This window comes from Neofelis nebulosa, chromosome 9 (assembly GCF_028018385.1).
Source record: "Neofelis nebulosa isolate mNeoNeb1 chromosome 9, mNeoNeb1.pri, whole genome shotgun sequence".
NCBI lineage: Eukaryota > Metazoa > Chordata > Mammalia > Carnivora > Felidae > Neofelis > Neofelis nebulosa.
The window spans coordinates 1,299,683-1,326,753 of record NC_080790.1 but is presented as its reverse complement, the minus strand read 5'-3'; the positions used below and the strand labels follow the sequence as shown (position 1 = coordinate 1,326,753).

Here is a 27,071-nt window from a genome sequence, read left to right as displayed (position 1 = left end):
AACCATCCACCTGGGGCCTTTACTTGGACCAGCTCTTACTTTTCAGAAACCTGGGCAAATCCTTCAGCTTTTCCAGATGTCACACCCAAGTCTAGAAATAGAGGGTTCTGACTTGGCTACAGGATCCTTAAAGTTACTTTCAGTTCTCGTGTCCACTGACTCCAAAAGCCATTCTAGCTTGCTATGTTTGTTGTTGGGGCGGTGCCCCAACAGATTTTCATTCCGCACCAGTGGCCACAAGCTGGGCTGACCTGACCAGGTAGAGAGCACCGCTGGAGGGTGGGGGTGGCCGCCAGGGAATGGCTGCAGGGGGATGACTGCCAGAGGATGGCTGCCAGGGGAGGGACGCCGGAGGAGGGGATCCGGGAAGTGGCCGCTGGCGGACGGGCTCTGGGGGGTGGCGCTGGGTGTCAGAAGCAGCCCTCTCCTCCCTGATGTGGCACTGATTGGCCTTTGTTTTAATTGCCTCCGTATTTAATTGCTTTTCTATAACATTTTGCTTAATTTGGAAGAATTTTTTTAATGAGCTTGAATGATCTAATTGGACCTAAATGGGATTTCCTTGTAGCATTGTTTATTGGTGTGTAAACAGTCAGCAGATCCCAGAACCAGTTATAAATACAGTGGGAAGCAGTGAATGGTTTGGTTTGGGGGGAGTTCCGGTTGCTCATAATTACTATGTGATCTTGGAAGTATAGTTTTTTAACCTGAATTTGCTAATCATTTTTTATGGCAATCGATACACAACTTTCAAAAATACTAACAGATATAAGAAAAATAATATTTTGGGGGGTTTTTCGGTTGCATAAATGTTACATGAGTGCATTTTCCAATAAAACGTCAAACAATTAAGATGAACATTAAACATTAGGATTTAAGATAAAAAGTGAAAATCCTTCTTAGTCCTCAAAATCCCACCCTTTTTTCCAAAGACGGTGCCTGCTAGCCGTGGGTCTGTTGTAACTGCTCCAAATTGTTCTGCACATTGACGTGTGTGCGTACGTAAACATGGAGTATGGTATCAGGTTACTGATGTGCACACGTGAGGTTAACAGTACCTGTTACTCTGCACCATGCTGTTAACACTGACCTACAGTGACCCTGTCCCATCAACCATACTGGCCAATCCGATTGTTTGCTTATACAATCGAACCAACCCACCACTGACAGTTTTGTTTTTGGTTATACGCAATTCTGCACCGAACAGTCATACGTGCATCTGCGCACACATGTGACTAAAACATATTTGGCGGCTACGGGGAGCGGTAATTGTCAGGCTGGGGCACGTGCGTGTTAGATTATCACACACACGGACCAATTCCAGAGGGCAAGGTGTTCCTGTCACCGCCACGGAAGCCTGAGTCCTGCTCACTCCCTATCACCACACCGCAGACAAGTAAACCCACTAAAACCATATCGTCGTCCTCGGGGGTCCTGCTGGCCCTCGCTAAAAGCCCACAGTAGGAAACGAGTTTCCTTCCCAGTGTTAGTCTTGAGAATCAATGGCTTCAGACACGGGTCTAAGCTTGGGAATACCCATAATCAGAAGATAGCTAGAGGCAGACCATACATGTGATAGATCGATTTTGTTGTCATTTTGTTTAGTTTTTGTAAGTTTATTTATTTGCGAGAGAGAAAGAGAGAGGGCGCACAATCAGGGGAGAGGCAGAGAGAGAGAGAGAGAGAGAGAGAGAGGAAGGGAGAGAATCCCAAGCGGGCTCTGTGTTGACAGCGTGAGACTTGAACTCACAAACTCTGAGGTCATGACTTGAGCCAAAACCAAGAGTTGGACACTCAACTGACTGAGCCACCCAGGCACCCCTGATATTTTTATCCACAAAAGCTCCCAATTACAAACAAATGCTCTCTTCTGTTGTTGTTAATGTGCTGGAATCAGCGGCCCCTTGCGGGGAGGAAGAGGTTGAAGTCCTGTTCTGAGGGCCATGCTGCGTGAGGGATCAACAGAGGTACTAAGTTTGTACAAACCATAGACTCAGACCTTCTAAATCCTCGGAAATACATCGCAACATTCAACGTAACGGAGGCTTGGAGCAAATCTGTGACGTTTTAGATTGAGAACGCGTGACGAAGAGGTGATAGGTATTAAAAACAGAAAGAAGATGATTTCAAACCCTGCATACGTTCTCCTGCTTTCCTATCATTTCATCGTGATGGATCCTCACTCGCTTGCTTATTTTCTTATAAACCTTCTCTTCTTTCCTTGTCTTCCTTACCACCTGTATCTCCCGAAAATGATCTTTTCTTTTCTCTGAGAAACCACAAGTGGACATGGTCTAAATTTTATGGCGAGCTAGAAGCTGAGCGTATTCTAAAACAAAGAACACCAGCAAGGGAGTGGATTTACTAAAATATCTTTAATTTGGCACAAAGGGGAACATAATTCCTCTATTCGAGCAGGAAAGACTGGTGGAGAACCCACCGCGTTCCAACAATTGATTCATCTCGACCCAGTAGTGGGTTCTGATGCCCTAGCAGGTGTGGAGGAGGCAGAGGACCAAGTGGAAGATCAGCGGCCTCGAGGCCACGGAGAGGGTACGTGGGGACAGCGCCGACCCCACCGGGGCCACAGCCGTGCCGTGATCTTATGAGTACACAGAAGACCTTTGAAGGGGAGGCTTTCCTTCAGAGAGTATTGAGCGTGGGTCCGGGCGAGCAAACAAAACCAGGCCATGGGCCCTTGGATTCATCCCTGGAGACTCACCCGAGCCTCTGTGTGTGTTCACTGAGAAGGATTTACTCCTAACTGCCTTCTGAGGAATTGTCTGGTTCCTATTGTGCAGTGTTGTAAGTCTGAGGAAGAGGTCTGTCAAAACATGTCCCTCATTTTTTAACCAATCTCACGTAGAAATTTTAGGGAGAAGAAAAGGCAAGAGACATTTCCGCTGGTACATAATCCTGTAACAGTGACTCAGATTGCCAAAGAGACACCTGCATGTGTCATTTAGACACAACTGAGTTAATCAGAAGGTCTCTTTGACATTAAGAAACCTCGGGAAAGCACTGATGCAGGGACAGGACATCCAAACCCAATGGGCTGGCACGCTGCTGGGGAAGTCTTGGGGGAGGGACAGGTGCAGGGGGGAGGGGCGGGTGCACAGAGAGGGGGAGGGGTGGGTGCAGGAGGAGGGGACAGGTACACAAGGGGGGGAGGGACAGGTGCAGTGGGGGGAGGGGCAGGTGCACAGAGCAGGGAGAGGCAAGTGCAAGGAGGGGAGGGGCACAAGGGCAGACCTGTTCAGGTCAGGGCCTCCTGCCGAGAAGTACTTCGGGGCAGAAGGACACTTGTAGGGCGATTCCTGGTGCCACTTAATGGACACTCCAAGGTGTAGACTAACCCTAACCCTAACCCATTCTATAAACAAGGGTAGCGTGTGCACAAAACGGGAATGACACGCTTCTTATGCAAACGGTTCACCGGCCAGAAGTTCACATCCAGTGGCGTAGCAAGGCGGGGGAAGCCAGGTGTTTGGTATTCGGGGGATAAAGCAAAGACATTCTTAGCCCCGCCCTACCATTGTCTGAGAGGAACCTGAACTTCAGAGTTCAGTGAACCCAAAACGTTCACACCAGTATTAGCTAGGAGGGCTCTTGCCTACCTAGAAATAATGCATAAACATGACAGTCTATATTTTCACTAGTATTCCATGAAAATAATCATTATATAGTTTTTATAAATGTTTTATTTATTTTTGAGAGTGAGAAAGAGGGAGCACGTGAGCAGGGGAGGGGCAGAGAGAGAGGGAGACAGGATCCAAAGCGGGCTCTGTGCATGACACGGAGCCCGATGCAGGGCTTGAACCCACAAACCATGAGATTGTGACCTGAGCCACAGCCCGATGCTTGACCAACTGAGCCACCCAGGTGCCCCAATTATTGTAATTTTAAACAATTGTGATAGGATTTCAACACCAATCATATCAAGCTTCTGCATAACCACCCTACAAGGATCTGCTGGGAAGGGCAGGCATGGGTTTCAGAAAGTCACAATAGCAGAGGCTGAATCGCAGTAAATATCCGCTAAGCACACATCTGTCTTCAGTAGCCCCCGGTGTCCTGACGCAGAGTGCCGCGTGTGGGCTCACACCTTGTCCTGCAAGGGTGAGGGCTCTGAGTGCTGTGCAGTAGAGGTCAGAGTGCAGAAGACACTGCTTACGTCCCGGATGGAGGCTCCCGTCTGAATCTAGATGGTCAGAAGGGGGTGTGTCTGGTGTGCGGAGGTTCAGGGGACACTTGCCTCGGTCACATAAAAGTTAGGTTTACAGATCATACTGTAAATAAAAGAACAGTTTGGGGGCACCTCGGGGGCTCAGTCAGTTGAGCTTCCAACTTCCACTCAGGTCACGATCTCACAGCTCGTGAGTTCGAGCCCCGCATCGGGCTCTGTGCTGATGGCTCGGAGCCTGGTGCCTGCTTTAGATTCTGTGTCTCCCTCTCTCTCTCTGCCCCTCCCCTGCTTGCGCTCTGTCTTTCTGTCTCTCAAAAATAAATAAGCATTTAAAAAAATTTTTAAAAAAAGCAACAGCCTATGTTGACAAGAATCTCCTGCATGTATATTACGTGGGCATGTGTGTGTGTGTGTGCACGTGTATCTGGCTGTGTTTTGAGTATGGGCAGTCAGGAAAAGACCACAAAACACACGACTCCCCTCAAAGATTCTCCAGTATAGACGGCTATAGACGGCTCTAAATAAAACCACAAATCGTAACGTGTACTAAAAGGTTAATACATTTAAAAATGTTCCACAGTAACTCCAAACTAATGATTCTAGACTTCGATACGTAGAAAAATATACTAACTCTCATTTTATCTTTCAAACTTGACTTTCCCAGGTAATTTTCACATCCTCCTAGCTCCAGGTGCATATTTCCAAATTATTCTGTTCTTTATGTGTTTGTTTTGGTCAATTCTTATTAGGGAAAATAATAGCATTTGTTATGGCTGCATTTTATAGGCTGCCTGTGAATTTCATAGGAAATTGTGTGTGAGCTTGTTTTAAATCCCACTCACCAAGCACCCTGAATATTTCCTTTATTGTGAGGTAACACACAGGAAGTGAAATACAGGATGTTTTTGAGGGTTTACGGTAATGCTGCAGAAAATAGCTGATGGTGAGCAGTGTGGAACCCTCGGGGTCTCCTCATTTGCCTGACACACTTCGCTGATGCCCATTAACACTTCTCTGTTATTGCCACAGACTCGATTTAATGAGCTTCTCGGAATTTAGAGGTTTGCACCAGAAACAATAGCTTTAAATCTGAGACACCTCGCCCTCTCCACTTTCTGATATTCTGTCCGTCTTCTTTTCAACAAAATAAATTCTCTCTTTACAGTATGCTTGAAATGATCTGGGTATTTTCTTTGCCAATTAGAATGGTCAAGAGTTCCCAATCCTGAGACAATATTGCAGAAAACCCGGACGGAGAGTTCACAAATTCAAATTTTGCATGAATGCAGACGATCTCTTTTGTGGTTCTTCCCCTAAAATAAAATCAAGGTGACATCTGGAAGAGTCCTCGTCATCAACAGACTATGTTTCATTATGAATGAGTCCCATTATTTCCAAGAAATAGTTACACATCCAAAATAATTCTCGCCTATTAAATTGTTTCTTAATTGCACCAAAGTGTTAAAAAGGCAGTAATCTTACAAATTGGCTGGTAACTGGTCAATCGAAATATTAAGTGCACTTACTTTTACCTTCAAACCTACAGTTGTATTTAAAACTGTTAAAAACCTTGGATTTTGGGGCGCCTGGGTGGCTCAGTCGGTTAAGCGGCCGACTTCGGCTCAGGTCACGATCTCGCGGTCCGTGAGTTCAAGCCCCGCGTCGGGCTCTGTGCTGACAGCTCAGAGCCTGGAGCCTGTTCCGGATTCTGTTCTCCCTCTCTCTGACCCTCCCCTGTTCATGCTCTGTCTCTCTCTGTCTCAAAAATAAATAAAAAACGTTAAAAAAAAAATTAAAAAAATAAATAAAAAAAATTAAAAAAAAAAAAAAAACCTTGGATTTCAAAGTGGCCTAACTAGACATGTAGAAGCATTTTCTGCTCGGCTGGCACGGCCTTTGCAATCAGTGCCGCTGGCACGATGGACCGGTGTCTCCTCGCGAGCAGCTCCATACTCAAAGTGGGGTGCTCGGCGGTGAGGGGGGCGGCACAAAGGAGAGGCGGCCGTCGGCCCCTCCTCTCTCCTGTCAGTGATGCCCTTGTGTTGTTCTGTCCTTTAGAAAATGAACCCGAAGGAGACGTGGTGAAGTCACCTGGGCGGGACATCTGGAGCTCTGACCTTCCGGGGGAGCCGACCGGATCCAAGGAGCGCCCCGGGCGACAGTGCAGGTACCCGCCGCGGCAGCTCTGGGGCAGGTGCGTGAGCGTCCTCCCCGATCGCCGCCCCGAATCACTACTCTTCCCAGCTGGCTGGTGCTTCCTGGCCTCGGGGGGCCGGGGGGGCTGTTAGAAGTCCCGTTGTGCATCACCTCCAAGCAGACCATTCGTGCTGAAAAGAGCCGTCTGCAGTTAAATTAGATGGTGCATTTGTTGTTCTTGCCACTAGAACTGTATAGGGTGGCACGGGCTGTGCGTCCTTCTGGGTGCTGGGAGGGTCCTGGGGATTGCTGGCGGGGAGGAAGTGGGACTGGGACCCTCAAAGGGAAACGCTTCACTTCGAATGTTGCCAGAAATTCCGCGGTCGCTGCAGCGCCGGTTTGCAAAATTCCTCAGTTGCGGTGTGGAGAGCTGGGGGGGTTGGGGGGGGCGCTGGCCCGCGGGAAGGGGGTGCTGCCCGGGGCAGCAGGTTCTCCTCGGGAATCTCGTGCAAGCCGGGGGCCGGCATGGCCGTAACGTGTGTCTGGAGCTGATGTCAAAACCTCTGGTGTTACTTCCTCAGTACCCACACTCGCCAGTCCGTGTTGCGCATGTGACTTTGCTGGAGGAGAGCACGAAGCTTCTGGGCGGAAGGTAGTCTCTTGGGATGCTCTACGGGGGAAACTCGGGCCTTTTAAGGTTCATGCGCTGCAGTGATGCGTCCGTGTGCCGCCCAGCGGGTGCTGCCGCCTTCGCGGGTCTCGGTTGTTCCGTCTTCTCGGCTGCCCCCTGTTTGCTCTCCCTGAAGAGCCCACCGCACCCGCTGGTTGTTTAATCGTCACTTCCCCGGACTTTTAAAAAACCTACTCACACTGAACGTTAAAGTCCTGCTGACTTCAAAGTCAGTTACGGGCTCTGAAGCGTAGGTGTTTCGTATCCATAACCCTGTTTTGTCCAATCCCGCCGAGTTTTACTCATAAGTTGAAGAATGTTTCATGGAATGTTTTGTGTGGGTCTAATCTTTAAATGCGGATTCGCTGAATTGGCGTCTCTGGCTCGGAGTTAAGTGTTCACACTTATGTGACGATCATCAACATATGTCCTCTACGGCAAACCTCCCCACGAATTTGCGTCCTATAAAGCGTTCCGATACCCACCTCCCCACCAGTTTGCGAAGTGACACAAAAAGGGGCCGGCTGGTTTTCAGAGCGAAGTCCATCTTGACATTCAATGCTCTTGGCTTTGAATGGGCTTCTCAGTTGAGGAAGGTCGTTGGGCACTGAGAGAGAGGTGCACGCTTTCCAGGTGGGCGGTCGGACTTGTTCAGAGCAGATGGGAAGACTCCGGGGTTCCAGCAGGCCCTGGGGTTGGTAGTCTGGGGGTGCAAGGTGAGTGTGGCCGCCGACAGTCCCCAGGGGCCTCCAGGCCAATCGGGTAGAAGTGATAACAGCAGGAGTACACCCACACTCCCGCGATTCACAGCGGAGCGTTTCACGTATGTAATCTCATTCAGTCTTGTCTAAATGTCAACATCTCCTGCCTGCAGAGCTTTGGCGATAACACACATGAAGCCATCGTGAAAGAGTTGTGCACAGCAAAAGCGACGCTCGCATTTACCCTCTGCGGCTCCTGGATGTTTCTTCTCCGCTCTCTTGTCCTTTAAAGATTAATGTCTGGCCTTGAGGGGATCATCAGTGTGTATTTGCTGTGTGTGTGTCATAAGTACTTGAGTCCCTGGGTGATGAAATAAAGCGGTAGATTGAAATAAACGGTGCAGCATTCCAAAATGGAAGCACAACGCCAGTAGCTTCCAGAAACAAAGCATAAATCTTCACATGATCATCTATAACGTGAAAACGTAGAAACCATCGTATTGCATAGACGGGGGCGCACAAATTTTTTCTGCAGAGGTCCTGACAGCAAACATCCCAGGCTTTGAGGGCCACACGGTCCCCAGAGCAAGTACAGCACAAGCATTCGCCACAGGCCATCCGTGAACACATGGGCGTGGCCGTGTCCCTGTAAAACCTCATTCACAAAATCAGCAGCAAGGGAATTTGGCCCTCAGACGGTAGTTTGCCAATCCGTAGTAAATACGTGAATTGAGATGTCCTAAGTAATCATTTTTGGAAAACAGAACATGACTCTTACTCTCTTTTCAAATTTCGTTACTCGCAAACTCACACAACAGTGTCAAAAATCAGGCTCCACCAGCACGTTGTTCCACAGACGAGCGCGTTGCCGCCGTGCGAGCCGAGTAGTCAGGGTCGAGCTGGGACAGAAGCTGCCAGAAGGCCAAGGACAGCAGGCAGCTCTGTCTGGAGAAGTCAGGGCAGAACACGACGCCTGAAAGATTTGGAGGAGAGAAAACGTTTCTAGTATCTTCAGGCCTACATCAACCCGACCACCCAGAAATACCTTTACGTCCTCCTGAAAATTGGACGGGATGTAAAATCACAGGTGTCCAACTTAGACACGCAGGGAGTTATGTGTCAAACCCCAACGCCAGAGGAGAGAGAATCCGTCGGGGACCCGGCGATGCTTTTATTCTATGCAAATTTCCATCACGTACAACCCTCGCCACAGTGTAGGTGCTGGGCTACAAGGCAGAGCAAACCGCACAATTTGGTAAAATGTATCCATCCAGTCTGTCTTCTGAAATACACCATAACTCCAAACCAAAAATACAGAGAACACGGAATAAAATACCGAATACAAAAGAGAATTATTTTAAATTGCCATAGATTTGACATCAGAAACTTGACGAAGGGATTAATCTCAAGAAAGACTTTAATGATGCCATAGATTATGTTTTTAAAGGGCTGTTTTATGAGTGTCTCAAACCTACCTTATTTGGGATATGAATTAGTAGTATAAATCATTTAAGTAAAATGCAGAACATTAATTGATTTTTTCCCACTGAAACGATTTGCCAGAATGCAGGTATCTTTAAAGCAGCACTTTGACAATTCATAAATTGTTTCAGAATAGATCAGAACAGGAGACAATGTGTGGTAGAAAACGGCAGGAACACCAGTCACAGACATGTTATAGCGGATTCACCCTAAGTAGTTAAGCAAAGAGAGCTCTGCTGGTCTCACATGTCATCAGTGTTGGGCAGAAATTTGGGTAAAAAGTTGGAGGCAACCAGAGCAGGAAACAAATCCTAAGCCTAGCACACTATCTCTGTAACTTCGGAGGACGTACTTAACTCTGGGAATCTGAGCCTCCGTTTCCCCACCAGTAAAATGGGCATAACGCGTAGTTTCTTCTTAGCAGGACCATCACAAGGATTAAATGAGATATAAATCACTGCATTCCGTCCTTGAAACAGAAGGTGTTTTAGTATGTAAAGTATCTGTACTTCTTTTGAAGTGGGCAGTGGGCTGCCTTTACATTTCAGACAGATGTACCCTGATTCCCTTCCAGACTGTGACACCCTGAAGAGCAGCACCACCAACTGGACCCCCGGTTGTGGGGCCTGGGGGTGAGCATTAGCAAGGGCTCAGCTAGACCCAGGCTCCCTGACTTCTTGGAAGGAGCTCTGGTAGAGGGAGAGCTGTTGGCAGGCAGCAAGGCCAGGAAAAATCCAGAAACGCGGCAGGGGCTTCCCTCTCCGCCCTGGCGTCTTGTACCCAGAGTTCTTTGGCGTCAGCTTGTTATTCTGAGCGTGTGGGTGTCCTGACGCAGGGACGTGTCTCGTTCACACCCCAGCTCTTCGCACACGCTGGCCGTGCATAGGGCTCGACGCTGGTCTTGTCTGCGAACGAGAGGGTTCTCGTGCTGTGTGAAGACGCGTTATTATGTGTTTGTGATACAGACAGAGCGGGTGTGGAACAGCCCCTCGTGCATGTCAGTGCGTGTGATAAGTGGGTACAGACTCTGTGTTGTGTCCCGACGTTTATGTAACAAAAGTATGAAGTACACACACACGTACACACGTACACACATGTACACACACACACACACGCTTTTTTTTTTTTTTTTTTCTTTAGCTGGGACACAAAGGTGGCAGGAGAGTTGACTTTTCCCCTTGAGTCATTCTTCGCGGACTTTCCAGCCATGTGCACGGAGCCCTACTCTAAAGGAAATACTGCACATCCTTGACCTTTTCCAGCAAACCCCCTGCTTATGTGCAGCCTTAGCCGGTGCGGGCTCCCCTTGTTTTGCCTGGCCCACACCGTCCCGCGAAGGGCCTGGTCATAAGTCCGCAGACGCTGTCCCGCTAGGCTGTGGCCTTCTGCTTTCTCGGGCTTCCGGTCCTCTGTTTGTCACAGGCACAGGTGAAGGGAGGAGAGTCAACTGACATTTCCAGGAAATAGATGCCTATTTCCTTAATAAAATGAATTGTCAAAACAATTATTATAAATATCATTCATTCCCATCAATGTGTGATTTTGTGCGTTTGTGCAACACATTTTTGAGTCAGGTACAACACGCCAGACATTACCGATGCGAAACATGGATTCTAGAACTCTGCCACCAAGCTGTTCACGTTTAACCCTTCAGTGGACAGGGGTGCACATACACCAAAAGGTAAAAAAAACCTAACCACACACCGTGAAAGGTCTGGAAGAATGGCGTGTATAAAATGGTGGCTCATAATGCAGAAAATCTAGCCCCAAAGCAGGTGACTCGAAGTGTCCTGGAGAACAGGGTCCTGGAGAATTAACGCCCGGGGCCATACTCCCCCGGGCTGTCGGGGGAGGCTGCCGACCCACTTTTCTGGGAGACGGGGTATTTTACGCTTGGCACCAGCCTCAGACCCAGCGGTCTGGATGAGGGAGGCGAAGGGGGAGAGGCTTTGGACTCTGTGAGTTCAGGTTACGCGCTGTGGACCGTGGGGACTGCGGGTGAGTTTAAGGGGAGACGTGTCTGGCCTTCCCTTGACGAAGGTGCGTGAAGGGTGGGTTAAGAGTGAGGCTGGAAGGGGACCGTCGGGCGTCTGGGGTCGTCGAGGGTCTCAGCCAGGGCAGGGCTGGTTGGGACGAAGGGGCAGGTGTCTGTGAGGGCCATGGGGTGTGGGGGTAAACCAAGGAGGTGGTGACTGACCCCTGGAGGCGTGACTGCAGAGCACGGGACGGGGCGTCCACTCAGATGCCAGAGGCACAGTGTCGTCACCTGTGACACAGGTGGACGGCTTGCCACGGCCGGGGCTGCCGATGACGGCATCCAGCACCGCCTGTGACGCCCGGGGCCGGCTCGCAGCCCGAGCTCTGCAAACCACACTTACTGCCGTCACTGCTCATAAGGAGCCGACACAGGCTTTGTCCTAAAGATTAAGGCGCAAACACTCTGATTTACATCCGTGCTGTGTGCTCCCCCACTCAGATCAGAGGGTCTTTGCTTCCCGTGCAGCCGGGTAGAGAGGAAGGAAGGCCCTCTACAAACTGACGTACAAATAAAAAGCAAGGAGCAGAAAAGAAGCAGAAATATGAACACACATAGAAACATTTGCTGGTATTTGCATAAAAGTTCTAGGAGGGTAGACTAGAGAACAGGAATGTTCACGTGAGTCATTACTGTACGTAAACAGGCGGGTCTGAGGGTGGAGTTTTCTCTTTTGTTTTTACTTCATTTGTCTCTTCCTTTTGCATTTATGTTTGCACCATGCAAGTGAAGGAAGGAGACACGGGAAGGGAAGCGATGGACGGAGGGGACGGCGGGGACCCGAGGCAGGAAACAGGACGGAGGGCAGGCCCCCTCCGGCCCCCTGGTTGGCGGTCCCTGTGCCCTGACTCACCTGCTCTCCCACACTCCTCCCCTAAAATCTTCTCCGTTAAAATCTGTCTTACAAAAAAATCTAGATCATTACTTATTCACTTACTCGGTAGTAGAAATTATAATCTAACGTCTAAAGTTTCAAGATTGTTAAAGGAAAATATCCCCTAAAGTAACATTCAGGAAATAACCATGGATGAGAACAAATGGAAAAAGTAGTATCTATCGGAGAAGACATTCTTTGGACAATGAAGGGAAAGTGATTTGATGCCTCAGCTACATTTTAGACACTAAAAGATCTACAAAGAACCTTTATGGATAACTGAGGGAGACGTGAAAGGAACAGTGCGTTTTATGATACGGCTGGAACGGTCTTAACTCCCTTCCTTGTTAACGTTACACTTAGGTTACGGAGGAGAACGTGGATGTTTTTCCCCGAGGGACACGTGTTGAGGGTCTAGGTGTGAGTGGCCACGATGCCGGCAGCCTACTTTCAAATGGTTCAGAGAAACGTGTGCATGTGTATCTGTGTGCGTGTGCACACGTGAGGGGCAGAGCACGTGTGGGGTGTGTCTGTGTGTGTGGTTCACGCACCCCCTTGGCAGTGTGTCTAGTGTGGTCCACGAGGGCACGAGGTGAACGTTTATTCCTCGCACCTGCAGGGCCGCCCGTGAACTCTGAGGGAGGGTGCTCACCCCTCACGCTGCACTCACTCGGTTAATTAAAGGAAACCTTATTGTACCAGGATGCTCCCAAGGTGATTTGCAGACAGGGGAGCCCAGGATACAGGGCTCCCTCCTTTCGAGACACAGTGCGCATGCACTCCTGAAAAGTCCGTGTGTCATCTGGCGATACCTTCTCTCTCTCGTCATGTGCTCTGGAATCCTAAGCAAAATGTCAGACTTTCACGGCCACCGGACTTCTCTTCACTCATTCTCACATGGAAGGCAGAAGGGACCGCAAGCGGGTCTCCACTGCAGGACTCCAGACAGAGCAGAAAACACACACATCGTGGGCCCTCAGCTACCCAGGAGTCGGGTGCTGGGGAGCTTGGGGAGCGTGGACCCACACAGGCCAATGGGGGAGCCGCGGAGGGAGACGCTGTGATGTCCACACTCTTCATTCCACGCCGTCCAAGCCTCCTTCACCTGGGCGGCGGGCATCAAGTCAGCACAGTTCGACTAGAAGAGATGAACACTGATGGTGCTGGAAAGTGGTACCTCAGGAGTTTCTTTAAAAGATCTAAAGTAGCTGAAGTGCAGGGAGGGAGGGAGGGAGGGAGGGAGGAAGGAGGGAGGGAGGGAGGCAGGGAGGGAGGGAGGAAGGGAGGGAGAAAGGGAGGAGGAGGGAGGGGGGAGGAAGGAAGGGAGGGAGGAAGGGAGGGAGGGAAGGAGGAAGGGAGGAAGGAAGGAAAGAAGGAAGGAATGAGAGAAGGAAGGAAGGGAAGAAGGGAGGAAGGAAGGGAGGGAAGGAAGGAAGGGAGGAAGGAAGGAAGGAAGGAAGGAAGGAAGGAAGGAAGGAAGGGAGGAGGGAGGAAAGAGGAAGAGGAAGGGAGAACGATAAAAGAGAAAAATACGGACATGATTCTGGGGAGAAACGGACAGAACCTGCCTACCTGCACGGCCTCAAGTGCTCAAAAGCATTTCTGATCCTTATAATAAAGCAAAATAATCACCTAATTAGCCGACTTCGCCACGAAGGGCTAGATTGTGCTCACTGTCCTCTGTCCAGTATCCATCAGAAGATCGCATTTACATAAAACATTTGGGCGCATCTTTAAGTTATAAAAGCCGCGTGTTGCCACCGGGAGGTCACAGACTCTGTTCGCCGTGTGGACAGCGCCCGTGTAGATTCCAGGACCGAGAAACGTCCCGCCTCTTCCACACGCACACTCTGGACTCTGTTCCCGGTTTTCTCGCCCATCGCGCACCGGCAGTGATCCCTCGGCAGGTGCGGGCAGAGGAGAGGACAGCGTGCGATGTCACAGTCATTCGTCTGTTTGCCTTGTTTAGTTTTTGGCATCTCACCACCACAAGCAGATGATGCAAATTCTATCTCGGTTATAAATCCTTCAAATGCTTTGTCAGAAACTTGCAGCGAATGCCCTGCCCTCACGGAGAACACGAGCGCGTGTACCTTGGGCAGGTGTGACAACGGTCGCCCTCTCAGCACAAGCAAGGTGCTGGTGAGGTCCCCGCACCCCAAGAACGTGCGAAGGGGGCAACCCAAAGAGCCCCACGCACGTGTCGGAGTGGAAACGTGCAGGGAGCTGCCTGAGAGCGGCAGGCTATCCCGGTGGCGGTAAATCTCCCGAAGTCGTCAGGAGAGACCAGGCTATTGAAGAAGTAGACCCCAAGCAGGAGTGGATCCTGGGACACGGTGGATCCCTGGGTCGTCCCGCAGCCTGAGGCGGGTCGGGCGGCCCCTTCCTTCTGTGGCTCTGACACGTGGGATTTGTGGCCTTCCAGAAAGCCGTGGGCCGTTGAGGGTCGTGCAGCAGGGGCGGGGCCGGGCTCACCCCCGGAGCTGGAAAGCAAAGGCGGGGTCCCGATCCTGCCTGGAGGAAAGCCGGAAGTGGAGACCCCTCGCTGGTGGACCCAGGACGGGTCAGCAAGGCCACCGCTGCGAGGCCCACCCACCGACACAGACCGCCCGGCCCCCCCCCCCCAGCGACCCTCGCCCAGGCTCCGTCCCCACAGTGCCGCTCACACTGTCTAGTGTCCCCACCCGTCTGCCCACCAGGGAGGGACGAGGCGCCTGCTGACCCAAGTCTTGGGGTCCCGATGTCATTTGTCCCTCAGACGTGTTCCGATGGATTCTCCCCTCAAACGTCAGTCTGTGAACTTGGAACTGGTGGCTGTGAGTCCGTCCTGAGAGTGAACCGCCCGAGCATGGCAAGTGGCGCCCAGCCCTGGTCCAGTTTTCCAAGAGCAGCTCCAGGAGAACCAGCCAGGGAGACGTTTCTGACGCAGACGTGTGATCCCCACTCAAGACCTTCCCATGAGAATTTCTAGGAAGAAGGCCTGAATACACAATTTCTAACCAGCACGGTCTCGTGGACGGTAATGAGAAGCCACTGCCCTAAATGCCAGAGCCGGTTCAGGGAGCGGGTGAGTCCCCACCCGGGCCCACTTCATTGCCAGAGGCCCGTATGTGCACACACACTCTTCCTGTCGCCACCCGCGACCTGGCAAATGTCATTACTCCTCCTTGTCTTTTGTAAAGGACTTTTTAGGGGCGCCTGGGTGGCTCGGTTGGTTGAGCGTCTGACTCTTGATTTCAGCTCAGGTCATGACCGTAGGGTGGTGGGATCGAGCCCCACATTGGGCTCCGCCCTAAGCATGGAGCCTGCTTAAGATCCCCTCTCTCTCTCTCTCTCAAAAATAGAAGAGTTTTTACTGCTTTTTCTTTCTGCATTTTACCTTCTTGTGAGGAAAGACTTAATACGTGCACAGCGGCTGCGGGCCTGAGGGCACGACGCGGTGCTCCGCGGACGCCCAGGCCTGTTTCTGCCACACACCCGCACCTCTCGCCCCTGCAGACACGGCCACTCACCACAAAACTGCATCAGGGTGTAACTGAAGCGTCTAGAATCGCTTCAGTCCGGATTTCTAGGATCTGAAGCCTCTTTTTGTGAAAATGCAACCACCTACTCAACCTTTCCGTGAGTCTTTGTCATCGTTGAATATCCAGGGAGAACCCGAAGTCCCCAGATCCTCTCACAAATCTGTTTTTATAGTTTGTTCGAATTAGAATCCAAATGAAGTCTGCGGGCATCTTGTTGATGTGAGACCTGAACGCCCCTTCCCTACGCCTCTGCCCCCGGAGCCTGTTGGTCCTGAAGCTGGGTCGCTTGTCCTGTAGAGGGTCCCACAGCCTGGACTCTGCTGGCTTCATCCCAGCCCTTTAATATGCTCCTCGGACCCCTGTGTCTCCTGCAAGCTGCTGGTTAGACTAGAGACCTAATCAGGCTCAGATCTTTTCTGTGAGTAGCTCCTTATTTCATCACAATGAGAAGGAAGCACATAGAATATGTCGGATTGGCTCCCTCCACACACTGTTTGTTGGTCCGTGAGTACCGTGTTTCCAGGTTAGCAGCCTGACCCTCCGTTAGAAAGTCACCCGTCAACCCTGTCACCTGACGGTTGAAAATGAGGCTCATTGGCCCTCGCTGCCTCCATCCACCGTTTCGTTAGGTTGACAACGTGGCATCCTGTCGTGTCTCCTTCGTTGTCAGCCAGAATGCTTCCATTAAGAAAATGTTCCTTCGTCAAGTATTTGGCTCCTCTTGTATACAAAAGCGACATAAATCCTTCCTTCTCCTTATCCCCTTTCCCCATGACAACAGCCGTCTCTTTCGACGACCGTAAGTTCTAGGAAGTGAGAAGACATTTAGTACAGCAAAAATCCGGTATCTCACAAGGTTTTGCTTCTGTGTGCAAAGCTTAGAGAGCCTTTCTTACGTACACACCAACAGTGACTACGATAAGAATGAGAACTAGCATCTCGAGATTGAGATGTGCGTGTGCTGTGCTGCGGGCACACGCACATCTCATTTAAACTTCTCAACAACGCCACGTGGCTGAGTCTCGGATCAGTTCACCTGCAGACGAGGAATCCGGGCGCCTCTCAGCCACGGTCACCCAGCCGGGAAGCGCAGCCCTGGGTCCAGCCCAGGCGGCCCGCCCGGAGCACGAGCCCAGCGTCTGAGCACCTCAGCTGGAATCACTAACTGCTCACTGCGTGTTTCTGAGAGTGAGGAGAGAAGAGACAACACAGCACAGACGAGGGCACTCGAAAGAGAGTCACGTTATCGGCCATTCCACACGGAGGGTGCAGGCGGTTCAGGTATCAGTCCATCTGATTGGTTACCTGGGCCGAGATCGCTGGGGCTGTAATGCGCAGCCAGGCCCGATCCCCGGCCACACCTGCTGTGCAGTGACCGAAGGGAGCGTCCAAGCCTTCCGTGGCTTGCCTCTTCCCACCTCCCGAGGCACGCTGAGCCCCTGCAAGAACTCGAGAACTTGCGCCTACAGCATACATGCGGGCCGGTCGGCACAGGCGCCCTCGAGGGCAGGGCCAGGAGGCACCGCCACCGGGGACCGTGGAGCACCCGCAGAGGCAGCGACCCGCACGGGACTCCACGCAGACCGCCTGTACGTCCAGCCCGGGCTGACCAGCAGGCCCACGGTCAGCGTGGGGACTGCCCTCCCGTTTCCCCGAGCGCTAACCTGGACACGCATCGTGGCTGCGCCCGACTTTGGGTCAGGAGCCCTCCACGGTCCCACGGCCCCTGTGCTGGCCGCTCGGGAAAGTCACCTGTCCTTGGTGGCGTGAGACAGGGGTGGGCCACCTCCTCCTTTCGTGGCAAAGGGAGTTCTCTCAGACGGCAGCGTAGGCTTCTCTCACTACAAAGGCTGATTCTGTCGGCTGACGGTGGTCCCAGGGCAGTGGGAAAGGACCGGACGCCCTCTCGGTGAGTGTGCAAATGGCTGGTTCTGCCGGGAGTCCTTCCACGCCAAAGCCCTCTGCCCCCGGCGCTCCCGTGGATGGAGCGGCCCTGGTTCCGCCTGTCCTGTGGCCTGTCAGTGGGTCACTGCCACCCTCTGCCTGCCCCCCCTGCTGACGTCAGTGCCTCGACACACGGTTCCGAGCGCGTGCACGTGTGTTTGTGTCCGCACGTACCCGCGTGTGGACACGTGTGTGCGCACATGTGCTTGTGTGCCCGTGTGTGCTGTGCGTGTGGCAGGGGGGCGGGGAGGAGGGGGCAGGGCCCTTGCTGAGTAAGGAGCCGTGTGTGTTACAGAAACTGCAGCTGGACTCCTCCCACGGCTCCGCTCTCAGCTGCCAGGCGCGAGGACGAGGGGGAAACGCGGTGCGCATGGGCGACGGGCCCCGCGGGTCCGGGGAGGAGCGGCCCAGGGGTGACAGCCCGGAGCACGCGCATCGCTGGGGAGGCGCCCGCGTGCCAGGCATGCCGTGTCACACATCCTTGGGAATCTGCCAAACCTTCCCTTACAGATTCTTTTCCAGGAAACAACACAGGGAATAAGAAGCGTTCCTTCTGTTTTCCTTTCGGAATCTGACTGGCAAGGGCCAAGGCGTGTGCAAGACTCATCTCACCGGCAACACGCCAAGCCCGCTGGCCGCTCTCCACTCCGCCTTGCCGGGCGGATGTGGCCGAGGACGAGCGCACCCCGGGGGCCGTGACGACCTCGACGCGGTGGCCAGAGCTTCCGGCCCACCCAGCCTGCACGAGGGCATCACTGCAGAGAGCAGAGGGGAAGGGGCCAGGGGCCCAGAAGCGGAGTGAGTATCCTGGGGGCGGGGCCTGTTCAGAGCTCCAGTCGCCTCCAGTCTGCTTCCCCCACGGTCAGCTGCAGTTAGAACGTCGGCGTAAAACCCCGTCCTTCCACAGCGGAGGCCCCGACGGCTGCCTACAAAGTCCCAGGACCGGCCAGTGTGGCAACAACCTCAGCAGGAAGACATAGTTCGGCACCAGCTGATGTGTCCTCTTAAAATCCAGTGACAACAAAGCCTGCACAGCCTGTAAGAAGAGCAGAGAGAGTCACGGGAAGGGAGAGGATGCACGTTTTCCCCTCGTCTCCTCTCGTTTGCGCGACATGTGCGTGGCCTGACCCTCTCGTGGGCCTCTGACCTGGCGAATGAAACAGGTGACGAAAAAATCGTGGTCTTTGTGACAGCGGCCGTGCGACCGGAACGGCAGCCAGCGAGCCAGTCCCAGCTGCACCTGCCTCTCGCCCCTGCCGCTTCCCCGAAAGTGACGGGAACGTCACAGTAATAAGATGATGCCGTCTGATGGCTGCTGGACGGCGGTCTAGTCCAAGGGCACGTTAAGTTTGTCTGATTACCTGGTACAATTATGAGCCACCTGATATGTTCCTGTCAAGGAAGCAAAGTCAGGGGGACCGACGATGTCTTCTATCTGCCTCGGCCACTTTTCCTTCTTAAAGCGTTTGCACGCTCAAGTGAACTATGTAGTGTTTTCACTACACACTTTCAGCACCTGGTTCTAAAAGCTGAGATGCAGCCTAAGAAGAAAAGTAACAATTGTTCCTACGACTTTAGGCAGAGCGCTGATCTGCTTCATTATCTAGTCGGTAAAAATGTCTCCGATTCCCTGTCACGGCACCAGTGTCCCAGCAGGACGCCATCCAGTGGCCCACGGGGGCCCAGGGACACCCGGGGTTTCCTCCCAAACTGATAGACACAAAAGGCAAAAGAGAAAACTGTTTTGTTTTTGTTAGAAACCTCGGCAAGGTCTAGCTAGAGCTGCCTTGATTTTCCTCATCTCTGGAGACGGTCTTGCTGCCTGTGTCTCCGCAAGGTCTGGGGGTGGGGGGGGGCAGAGTCCTCATGGGGTTCCTCATGTGATGTCAGCCATGGGGGTCCCTGAGGGGGTTCCTCCTGTGACGTCAGCCCTGGGGGCCCATGATGGGGGTTCCTCGTGTGATGTCAGCTCCTGGGGTCATGCTGGGGGGTTCCTTGTGTGATGTCAGCCCCCCACGCCGCCCCCCACCCCCGCCCCAGAGCACCCTGCAGTCACAGTCCACAGCTGGGTGGGATGTACCTCCTCAGCCCCCTCCCCACCTGGCTAACTGAAGGACACAGAGAAAGGAGAACAGCAATGTTACCCTCCTTTGGGAAGGATGGAGACACTCGAATGACTCCAATGAATTGAGTGCAATAAACTTGTAATCTACATTTAATTTTTAAATGAGACCTTTATTTCAGACTTGCTCATGAGAATTGAATAGGGTGAGTTTCACTGAAAATATTCTACATAAAGACATGTAATTCTCAGTTATTTACATGTGCTTCTATATCCTTTTGAGAGCAGACGACTCCTTTTTTGGCCTAATTTCCAGAGGGGAATGCTGTCTTGAGCAGGGTGTCGCAGAGGATGGTGAGGTGGCATTTTCAGGGAACCGTGGTTCTGTCTGGTGAATTGGTGCTTTGCGCCCTCTGGTCCTTCAGGATGTAGGTGTGGCTGTATCCACTTTACCACTGATGACTCATTTCTCCCCGACTGCCAGGTCCTCAGGACAGCCCCAGCCCCCACGATCTGCCTTCAGACTAGAGCTGGGAACACAGGAGGTCCGGAGTCCACGAGCTAAAATTCAGAAATATCCCCCTGGGAGAGTTTGCCAGCCTGCTTATTACAAATTTGTTTATCGCATTATCAGGTTTTATTATGCAGCTTAGAAATCTACTTTGCACAAAAGAGCAACGCATTTGAGACAATCATAATCTTTTAAAATTGACTTATCCATCCTTTCTGCACCAGACACCCACTATGCGATTTGCTGGATATTCTCACTGGATCACTTTTAGGGTCTAGAATTAGTATCATCTCCTTTAACACAGGAGAGGAGTCAGGCTTAGCGAGAAGGGGTCACACAGATGGTAAGTAATGGAACAGGGTTTGAAATGCCAGATGCCTGGAACCAATACTCATTGGCGGAAGTGAGACACGATATTTACAGAAAATGAGGTTGTAAAAAGCTGATATTAGAATTGAAAGAGCGAGCAGTGCGGGCCACTGAGAGAGGACACGGGTGGCTCAAGACTGTTCCATAACGGGTCACGGCCGCGCTCGGGAGCACCAGGCACAAAATGTATGAAGTCATCAGCAGAAGGCTCTGTGGTGGTCAGTGCACCTGAGTGGTAGGAAACAAGGTTTAGAAATTGAAGGCAATGTGTCGCCGTGGAAAGGTCGAGGCTTCCGAGTCGCACAGACCAGGTGCAAATCCCGATTCCAGGGCAGACTGGTTCAGGCGAGTTTGATGTGATTATAAGGTAGGGGTGGGCTGAGAATGAGTGGCCCCCACTGCCTTCCTGCCGTGATGTCCAATGCAGTGGGCCATCAGCCCACAGTAGGAATTCACAGATGGGAAAACGTTCCTGTCTCTCATTGCCTATCTTAAACAATATGCTTTCAGAAGGACATTTGTGTCATGTCTAAGGGTCTGGAAGGTCACAGACTTCACTCCTGTGGCCAGAAGTCCCATTCATGTTACCTTAAGACTGTTTGACATCCAACAGTGACACAAAGCACCAGGACAAAAGTGCCCTTTCTCAGACACTTTAGATATTTGGCGATTGCAACACAAAGGATTGTTTTTAATTTACCAATTCTAAAAATCCAACCCAATGCTTTTTGGAGAAAGTTGTCCTAAGAGTTACGAAAGCACCTGTAGTGTTCACTTTATTCTTTATGGATTTCAATCAATCAATACCTTACGAGTTTAAGGCGGCAACGTGGGCTTCTTTTAATTTTCCTAGTTATTGAGTTAATGAATCAATTAATCTGAGCGTTATGTAGGCAGCGTGGCTCACCCAACCGGTGGTGAACGGGATCCCAACCCCAAGGCTAAGACACCTACGGGTTAGAAGGGTTTCGTCTTTCTCCAGTCTAATTAAGCGTCATCACCTCCCCCACCGGCACAAGCATGTCCCTGAAAGGCAGAATGCAGTCCTCAAATTGGGGTGTTTATCAGTCTCTGGTGCCTCCACTAAGCTCCTCACAAAAGTAGCTCACACAAAGAATGTTCCAGACCCTTCCACTCACGTCCTGCCCTCACAGTGGCCCCAGACCCTCTGTCTTCTCTCACCAACACCCCCAGCACCTCCCACCCGTTTTCAACATACCAGCCCTGGGGGTAGGCGTCCTGTGTCCTCGTGTGTTGGGGGCTGCCCTTAGGGGTGTCGTGTGCTCTCACATGTTGGGGGATGCCCTTGGGGGTGTTGGGCGTCCTCGCATGCTCAGGGCCCCAGGAGCAGTTCTTAGGCAGTGCAGCTGGCTTTCCGTCCACCCGTGGTCTGCCTGTGCTCACCGCGCATCAGCCTTCCCGACGGGCTCACCGTCCTCTCTGAACCCACCCGAGCTCGCCGACCCCACAAGCTGAGCTCTGGTTCCCAAACCAACAGACATTTTGTGACTTCACCCTGATGAGCCTCCAGACTGTACCCGATGCTCCTGGTCCCTTTTCACAGAGAATCCTCTTCCTTTCCACTGCACCCCCAGGCCCCTCTTCTGTTGGCTTCCCGTGTCCTGGCGTCCCCGTCCCAGCCCGCTGCGGCCCCACTCTGCGCCGGCCCTGTTGTCTCTTCCACCCCAGTCCGTGGCGCCCCTGCATGCTGGGGACCCTTCAGTCTGCGCCCCCGGCTCAGACCGGGGCTGCTGCCATTCCGACCAAGCTCCACACTGTAGATCTAAGAGCATGTTGACCTGGTGCCGCTCGGATGCCCCAAATGCAAAGCCTGAACGTGGCCGCGGCCTTCTGCCAGGCTCCTCCTTCTGTTTGCTGTGAGCCAGACAAGCTGGAATCGGGGGCCTGTCCCTCCTCATCCTCACGTCGCGTGGCCTTCTGAGGTCGGTGCCACTTGCCACTTAGTCTTCCCCACCCCCCGCCGCCCAGCAGTGCCCTACACCTGGGTAGGATCCTGTCACCCCTCCCCGCGGCCTCTCCAAGGCTCCCTGACCCGCGTTCCCTGGTTCAACCCTGTGTCCCTCAGGCCCTCCTCCCACAGCCTTCACGATAATCCAAATAAAATAAGAATGCATCCATGCCTCCCTTGCTTGATGTCTTTCAAAGCATCCCTGTCACCGATGGGATCGAGTTCCTTAATAGGGTCTGCGGTTTATGATCACCTGGACCCGCCCACCTCCCCAGTTGCCACTTTGCACCATGTGGCAGTTCGGCCACCTGCCATGGCCTGTGCACGCCTCTGCACCTGCTCTCTGACTTCCGCCTGGGTGACACCTTCCCTCCATCCTCCACCCTGCCTACTGCTCGTTCGCCATCATCACCTCCCTCCCCCGTCCCCCTGTGTGCGTCCCGCCCACACACCGGTTTTGGTAATGATCATAACTCCCGGAGCCCTTATTTCAAACAATATACTGTGTTCTTATAAAATAGTATTTTTACTCGCCGGATTAAATACTAAAGTCTTCGTTAGGCAAAGAACAAATTCTGTTTTCCACTTTGGCCCCTGAAGTCCACAGGGCCTGCCACGGAGTCAGCAGCTGGTGTTTTCCCTCGGAGTTAGTGGGTGTGGCTGCCTGGGCATTTGGGTTTCCTCCTGCCCAGTTTAGGAGAGAAGATCTTTTTGATTCAAATATTAGTAAAGCAACGGCCTGCTCTCACTGTAGTTTATGGCTCAGCAGAGAAACTTTTTTTTTTTTAAGCCACAGGTGGTTCAGGTCTTGAGTTCAATGAGAAACATTGAAGTCGGTCAAGTTATAAATTCTTCCTTCGAATGTCATCCAAGGACCACTTCTACTAAGTTGTCTCAGAGAGAGTAAAGATTTTTATTGTTAATTTACTTATTTTATGACTGCAAACCAGTGCCTAATATTGTGTTTTCTTACCTCATAAACTTTTATCGTCCTGCCTGACGTTGGTCCTTCAACCAGTCCTTCCACTTCCTCAGATTATCTCCCTCCCTGCCCCCTCCCTGCCTCCCTCCTCAGTCGCCCCTCTTCCTTCCCTCCCTCCCCCCTCCCTCGAGGGCACTCCCTCCACATAAGAAGCCTGGCTTTATATTTTGCATCTTTGGACAAACATGACATTGAAGGTGTTAAGCCATTAGGACGAGACGGGGAATTCAAGTGTTAGAAGGAACAGGTATGTTGATTACCTCATCATCATGACCTGTGATGTGGTTTGTAAGAGGAATCTCGATCGTGTCCAAATGGAACCGGGCCCAGGCTCCAGCCTCATCACTTAGCTCGGACCGACTTCAGTAACAGGCAATGGGGAGTCAGCGCACAGCTGGGCAGAGCCACGCGTGTGGACCCAGGGTTCCGATGACGTCTGAGCCACTTGGACGAAGGTGCCTCTGGGCAGGTCAACTCTCGCCACTTTCGTAATCGTTGATTGTCGTCCAGAGATCCAGCCCAGGATGGGCACACGGTCGCGCCCACCACCTGGCATTCCCTTCACCCTCGGGGTCTGCTGGTTGGGGCCACTGTCACTCTTTCCTCCTGGTCTGCGGGGACACCCTCCTCTTAAATTCCCGGGGGCCTCACCAGCATCTCCAGGGCCAATCTTACGTGATTTTTATGTGTTCCTAAATTTGCTCCATTCGAGAATGGAACTGGGAAATGAAGGAGGGAAAGAGCAAGGAAAAGAAGGAAAGAGGAAGGAAGGAGAAGGAGCCGCGGACTGAAGAACGAACGTGCGTGAACAAAACTGATGGAGAGATTCTGTGGGCCTGTCCCCTCCGTGTCACGGCCGCCAGCAGAACGCGTCAGTCGCCACAGGCGCTCGAGGCTTTGCCGGCCGCACGGGGCCTGCCTGACCTCCTGACGGGGACACGGCACGCTGTTCCCTGAGCACGTGCACGCCACACAGAGGGCACCCCGCAGACGGCGGCCAACTCACTACGAGTTTTATGAAATCGTGGAGCAAGAAAGAACCATTTCCCGCTGTTCTCAGCCGTGTCCGACCCTGCAGACCCGTGCGGAACACAGACAGACGGACGGACGGACGAGCCCCTTCTCCAGCCTCGTTCCTGGAGCCTCTGCGTCCCCTGCGCCTTCACTCGGGGGTGAAGACAAACACCCCCTGTGCCTTTCGTACAGAAATAATCATTAGACATTTCTGCCACCGTCCTCGGTCCTCCGGATAATTTATTCCAGCACCAGGCGGTATGGAATTGGTGAGCCCCTGGAGGACGCAAGAGGTGTGATTCTGTGTCCTCTGAAATTAGAAGTGAGCACCCCACCCCCCCACTTCAGGTGGCCTCTCACTAATTGCTTCTCACAGAATTCTCTGTCTGGCTCTTAAAATGACGACACAGCAGGAGTTTAAAGTTTGCAGCAGGTGTCTGCGTTCCTTTCTTGAGAGGAAAGTGAAAGGCACAGTGCGCTCGAATTGAACACTGGACGTCCTTCTGGTAGCCAGGAGACATGGCACCAGATGGACCCGCGTCTTTACGTGGCAGTGCCCTGCTGTCTAGTGGACGCAGCACCCTGCCACGTGCCCCGCTGTCCTTGTCTGGGATGTGGGCGTCCCGCCTGCACCTGACCGTGGCTGTCATTCCTGACCCCGTAAGATCGTGGCCGCCCGTCGACGTGCCGTCCACTTCCGAGCCAGACGCCCCCCCCCCCCCCACCGGTCCTCCCGGACGTAAAGAAGTCAGACTCCTTTGCGGTCAGATTAAGGCCACGAGCTGGAGTCCGCAGCAGAATAGGTGGCTTCTGCGGGAGAGGGATTGTCCCTGAGCAAAGAGCCAGTGGCAGGTTCTTGTGACTCATTCAGCCCTCAAGTTCCACGAGGACAAAGCCTGCCTGGGGCCCAGGGGAGACGCCCCTGCTGGAGGTTACATCCTCCCTAGCGCCTTCCAAGCATACCTGCCCCGGGGCCTGTCCCACAGATGCCACCGTGGGCTGTTCGGGAACGACCTGAGTCCTTCCAGCGTTCTGTTGGACGGGGACACTGCTGCAGACTTGAAAACACCCAGGCTGAAATGGCTGTCTGATTGTGTTTTATTCATTATCACCAGAAGGAGAGTTTACTCTGGGAACGTGATTTGGTCGCGGAATGCTCGCCTCCAAAGCGCCTCCGTCTGAGAGATTTGCAAGGCGCTGGATCTTTTCAAGCCTGCTAGCAGCTGGAGTTCAGCTGCAGCTCTGGATGGTTTCTGAATGCTAATAACTGCAGTACCCAGTTGTCCCCGAGTCTTACTGCTGAGAAGTGCCATCTCAAAGCCGTCACTAGGCTGAGATGCTTCAGATGGAAAGTAACAAGTACCCGGGATCCTTCCCTTTCTTCTCTAGGTAACAAATTGACTATGAGCCTCGTGTTTGGCGCCAGTGGCTTGGAGGACGTTCAAGGTCACACTGAGCACCGCCCCGAGTCTTGTTCCGGAAGCACCAAAGGAAAGCCTCATAAAGGCATGGTGTGGCTGACGTGGCCCACGTTTATGTGGGTGTCAGCTTGTTGATTAATCTGGGACAGATGCAGGGGGGAGGCTAAGAGAAAGCATGGAAACGATGCGGAATGCGTACGATTCGCATGTGCTTGTTAATGCTGGCGTTGTCTCTTTCTTCCTGAATCCCGACGGCGGCGCTAGGGCACGACACGGGACTGCCCACGGTATTACGGATGTGCCTTTTCCCCACTTAGCCCCAGTGGTCATCTGTGGCTCCAGGGGTGGGCTGAGAAGCAGGTGCAACCCTGGGCAAGGTGGATCAGGTGACTCCCCCCAGCAGCCCGCTCACACAGAGGGTCGCCATTGCATTCCGAGGCTAGCAAATCCGTCACATCTGCCTCCTTGATGTTTAAGGGGAAAAAATGCACTAATCTCTAAGCCAAATTGCAGAACGTGTTGTAAAAACTATTTGAGGAAATATTTAACAGTCTCCCAATGCGCCCGCCTCGTCGTACAGCTTTGCTGCTGCGTGATGTCCACGGTGGTCACGGGAGCCGTCCTCGGGCGCTACCAAGCCCCAGACAAGGGGGCCTCGAACTTTCTCTGTTAACATAAGACATTAAGCTCACAGAGACTACAGGCTGTCATCCTCTGCGGTGGGACTGGACATAACGTTTCCATTGCCTTGTTTTCCAAACAGAGAGGATAGAAGTCATCTGAACATGGCTGCTGTTTTTGAAATGACCATTTTACAAAATCCCTGTGTGGGCCTTCTCAGCTTTATTTAAATGCTCCTAAGGTGTTTTCGGTGTTAAGCCAAATTTATTTATGTAATTAATGCATATTTATCAAAACCTTATATACACATAATAATACTTACGTATTATAAATATATAGAATTATATGCTTATATAAACATGTATATACTATTGTACTACATTGATAGCATGATAAATAGTATCTACATATTCACCTTAGTGTTTTTACGTCTGTCCGAAACGTCCATCTCAAATCCTCCTTTCTAGTGATCCCTCTCCCCACCCGTCTCTCTCTCTGTCCCTCCATAATCTCTCCCTCTCTCTTTCTCTCCCTCCCTCCCTCTCCCCACCCGTCTCTCTCCTTCTGTCT

The 27,071-nt window shown here is 52.2% G+C and overlaps 1 protein-coding gene across 22 annotated transcripts in view; it reads left to right on the top strand.

Moving 5' to 3' along the window:
- Positions 1 to 27,071, top strand: part of MYT1L (myelin transcription factor 1 like) — a 430,813-nt gene that overhangs the window by 129,507 nt on the left and 274,235 nt on the right. For 20 of the 22 annotated variants that reach the window (XR_009248132.1, XR_009248133.1, XM_058682400.1 and 17 more), the window contains exon 3: positions 6,245 to 6,380. The exons of 1 other annotated variant lie outside the window; for it this stretch is intronic. The gene's annotated coding sequence lies outside the window, so the exon portion shown is untranslated. The remainder of the gene's footprint in view (positions 1 to 6,244; positions 6,381 to 27,071) is intronic. One more of the 22 variants, XM_058682391.1, reaches the window with a different exon arrangement.